Raw genomic sequence first — 4,928 nt, 5'->3', positions numbered from 1 at the left:
TGATTCCTGTTAAGGACATGTACCTTGGTTGGGGGCACATCACCAGGGGGGAGTGTGCAGGAGGCAGCTGATTGATGTTTCTCTCTCATTGATGTTTCTGACAGTCTATCCCTCTCCCCTCTTCTCTAAAAAATCAATAAAATATTTTTTTAAAAAAGAAAAGAAAAGAAAAGGTGTTTCCTCTGCAGCCCATGTGCAGAGGATCTCCTGCGTTGTGTCCACTGGGGTAGGGGTGTGTCCGGCCGGCCGTCAGGGGCATGCCCCTAAGCCCGGCGGCCCCCGCGTAGGCTGTGTCCACGGGTTGGGGGACGTGGATCCCTTGGACACGGCGTGCCACGGCCACCGGGGGGCCACCCCAAGCCTGGTGGGCCCGCATTGGCTGTGTCTGCAGGCTGGGGGATGTGGATCCCTCAGACACGGCGCACTACGGCCACCAGGGACACACCCCTAAGCTCGGCGGCTGCGTGTTTGCTGTGTCCACCGGGCTGGGGGCGCGTGGACCTGGCTGCTTGGCACGGCCGTTTGTGCTTGGCACCCTGGCTGCTAGTCCTGGGACCCAGCCCGCTTGGCACCCCCAGCTGCTTGTCCTGGGACCCAGCCGGTGTCCTGGGACCCGGGCCACTTGGCACGGGCACATGCTCAAGTGGCCACGGGGCGGAAACTTGTGGCGGAAGTTCCCGTCCCACCCCATGGCTGCTTGTGCTTGGCGCCCCGCGGCCACTTGTGCTTGGTGCCCCCGCCCGCTTCTCACGGGACCCAGGCTGCTTGGCGCTGGTGCCCGTAGGCCACTCCTGGCCAGGGCATTCTGGGATCCTGGCTGCTCAGGGCCTACGCGTGGGCCTACAGGCTTGGAGTGGCCTGGGTCCCAAGGATGTTCCCAGAACCCAGGCTGCTCGGTGCCTGCATATGCAAATTAACCCACCATCTTTGTTGAGTTAATTTGCATACTTCTGATTGGCTGGTGAGCGTAGTGGAGGGATGGTCAATTTGCATCTTTCTCTTTTATTATATAGGATTACCCTCTTTGTATCTGTAATATTAGGGTATTTTTTAATTTTTGTTTTGAATTATTATAAATACTATCCCTTTGTTCCATCTCTTATTTCCTTGGCTTACTTCTGAGAAGTGGAACTGCTGGATCCAAGGGGCTGAGCATTTTTAAGGCCCTTGATAACATCTTGCTAAATTGCTCTCCACCTCCTGAAAGCTAACTTGCTCACTTTATACATAAGGTGAGATATAAAGCTCAGAGATAAGGACCCCAGGTTATCCATTTACATTGGTGGAAGCTATCACTGGATCCCAAGCCTCTTCCACAGTTAATGTTGGAAAAAACATTTATAATTTTTCTGCTACTCTCAAGTAGCTTGACTCAGTGGCTTTCTCATTGGACTGTTGAAAGAAGCAACAGGGGAACTTGGCTGTGCTAGCATCAGTTGCCTTGCAAATGGGTTGCTGATCTGGAGGGTAGAAAGGAGTATGCAGTGGGACTTTGAAAAACCTGTGAAAACAGACTTGACTGTGGCTTTGCTTCGTGCTGTTGAAAGTCACAGGTCAATGATGCTTCGCTCCTGAGTAGTGTGCTAGCATTTAGAGATGGAACACAGCAGCTACTGCCCTAATGGCATATCGCAGCAAGGGTAAGTCAGCTGACAGTTTAATACAGGCACTGAGTGGTTATTGTCTTTGAACTGGCTCTTTGCTAACATTATTTAGCTTTACTGCTAGGGCAGCTTATTTGTTGATGATACACCATTTCTGGAAAAAGCCCATGAATACTCATAACCCAGTTTCTGGAATTATCAATATTTTGCCATTTTTGTTTCATCTCTGTCCTCCATGTCTGTGTGTGTGTGTGTGTGTGTGTGTGTGTGTGTTTTAATGTGTTATACACATATCAATTTAGTCATACATTCTGTATTTTTGTGCTAGAAGAGGGCCCAGTTCATAGTCTGGAAATTTCTTTTTTTCTCCCTCTTCCAGTTTTTCATTCTCCTTCATGGTATCTCTTATGCCTGAAAACTAATCATCTCCTTTTTCTTTACTCCTTATAGCATCACATTAGTCACTAATCTCCTTTGTTTTTTTCTTTTAAATCTCGTTTAGGCTGTCCATTTCTACCATAGTCCAGTCCTTTCTAGCCTTATGCCTTGTAGAGAGTAAATACTGGTGACTGGTCATGTAACTGAGCAACCTGAGAAGTCTTGTACTAGTCTCCTGTCACTTTCTCTCCTTCCCAACAGTTTATGTAAATGGAATTCAGGTTAATTTTCCTAAACTAGTACTTGAGGCACTTGTATGCTTGATGCAGTGATGAGGTTGCATTAGCACCAAGCCAGTTTCCCAAACTTTGCTACAGCTAGGAACCACCTGGGAGCATTTACAACTCATCCTATCCAGGGGGAACCCCGTACCGATTTGACCAGAATGCTGGGGGTGGGGGCGGGGGAGAGGCAGGAGTTGGTGGCGATCTTTTGTTTTTTAAAGATTCCCCATTTATTCAATATGTAGCAGAGTTTCAGAACCACTGCTCTTTATGGCTAAAGTGAGAATGTGAGGATTGCGGGCGAGACCCCTGGGATTTTGCCCTTCAGCATTTCACTTAACCTCATCAACGCCTTGCTTTATTGTGAAAGTAATACCTATAGCTCTGAAATTCTCTCACAAATCTAATCTGACTAGGCTGATGTTCCAGGCTCTTCAGAAACTAGCTTCTCCTCTTTATCACTTTAAACTTTACCTTCCTACCCAGGGCTATCGTTCAGCTGAAGGGGCCGGACACATGTTGTTCCTTTCGTCTTCTGCTCCTGTGCCTTTTGCCACGTCTGAAAGGTGCCCCTGGCATCTGTCTGAATGAGAGGCTTGCTTTAACCTGGTGCCTCAGCCCAAGATGTAGCCTTTGGCCTCATGCTGTCAGGTCTGAGTGCCTTGATGACAGTAATTTCTCTGACTTTGGAATTCCAGAAACACCATTTATACCCCACATTTTGGTGGGAGATAATATTGTATCCTATTATTTATTGATTTTCATATGTATGTTCTGGAACCACAGAGCCAGAGCTAAGCTCCTCTTCAAAATTTTTTTCATTTTTGTTTTTTTAAGCCTTTATTGAATTTATTGGGGTGACATCTATAATAATAAAAGTGTAATATGCTAATTAGGCTAGACATCCTTCCGGACTTCCTTCCGGACTGCCTTCCAGACAAAGCAGGGCTGAGGCAAGCTGCAGTGGCTGCGAGGGCTGAGCCCCTTGCACAGATTTTGTGCATCGGGCCTCTAGTTGGTTAATAAAATTATATAGGTTTCAGGTGTACAATTCTATAATACATCATCGGTATAGGGCAGCGGTTCTCAACCTGTGGGGTTGCGACCCCTTTGGCAGTCGAACGACCCTTTCACAGGGGTTGCCTAAGACCATCCTGCATATCAGATATTTACATTATGATTCATTACATTATGTAGCAACATTACAGTTATGAAGTAGCAATGGAAATAATTTTATGGTTGGGTCACAACATGAGGAAGTGTATTTAAAGGGCTAGAAGGTTACGAACCACTGGTATAGGGTATTTATTCAGTGTTCACTATACAAAGTGGAGTCTCCTTCCATCACCATTGATTCCCTGTCTACCGCTCTTTTGCTTTCTCTCACAGCCCCTCCCTCTGGTAATCCAATGTGGCCTGTGTCTATGAGTGTTTCCCCGCCTTCCCTTAATCCTGTCACCTTTGTCACCCAGCTCTGAAACCTCCCTCTCTCCCCTCTGACAGCTGTTAGTCTGTTCTCTGTATCGATGAGTCTAGTCTGTTTCTGTTTTGTTTGTCAGTTTATTTTGCTCATTAGATTCCACATTTAAGTGAAATCATACAGTACTTGTCTGTCTCTGAATGGCTTATTTCATTTAGCATAATGTCCTCCTGGTCCATCTATGCCAGTGATGGCGAACCTATGACATGCGTGTCAGATGGTGAACTCATTTTTTTAGTTGATTTTTTTTTTGTTAAATGGCATTTAAATATATAAAATAAATATCAGAAATGTAAATCTTTGTTTTACTATGGTTGCAAATATCAAAAAATTTCTATATGTGACACGGCACCAGAGTTAAGTTAGGGCTTTTCAAAATGCTGACACACCGAGCTCAAAAGGTTCGCCATCACTGATCTATGCTGACACAAAAGGTAAGATTCCCTTCTTTTTTATGGCCAAGTAGTATTCTGTTGTGTAAATGTACCACTGTTTTTTTATCCACTCTTCTACTGCTGGACACTTGGGCAGGTTCCTAATCTTAGCTATGGTAAATAATGCTGCAATGAAAATAGGGGTGCTTATATTCTTTCTGATTGGTGTTTTGAGTGTCTTCAGATATATTCCCAAAAGTGGAATCACTGGTTCATAAGGCAGCTCCATTTTTAATTTTTTTTTTGAAGAAACTCCCTACTGTTTTCCACAGCACCTGCACCAATCTGCATTCCCACCAGCAGTCCATGAGGGTTCCTTTTCCTACACATCCTCACCAGCACTTACTACTTGTCTTGTGGATAGTAGCCAATCTAACATAACAATGTGTGAGGTAGTTTCTCACTGTAGTTTTGATTTGCATTTCCCTTATACTAAGTGAAGTTGAACATCTTTTCATATATCTGTTGGCCATTTGTATGCTTTCTTGGGAAAAGTGTCTGTTCAGACCCTCTGCCTATTTTTAAAATTAGATTATTTTTTGGTGTTGAGTTGTATGTACTCTTTAAAATATATTTTTGATATTAGCTCTATGTCAAAGCTGTTTTTTTCAAATGTCCTCTCTGATTTAGTTGGTTGCTTTTTTGGTTCATTGGTTTTTTTAGCTGTGCAGAACCTTTTTAATTTGATATAGTCCCATGCATTGATTTTTGCTTTTGATTTCCATGCCTTTGGGGTCAAATTCACAAA

This window comes from Myotis davidii, unplaced genomic scaffold (assembly GCF_000327345.1).
Source record: "Myotis davidii unplaced genomic scaffold, ASM32734v1 scaffold37, whole genome shotgun sequence".
Classification (NCBI taxonomy): Eukaryota; Metazoa; Chordata; class Mammalia; order Chiroptera; family Vespertilionidae; genus Myotis; species Myotis davidii.
Note: the sequence above shows the minus strand (reverse complement) of the source record.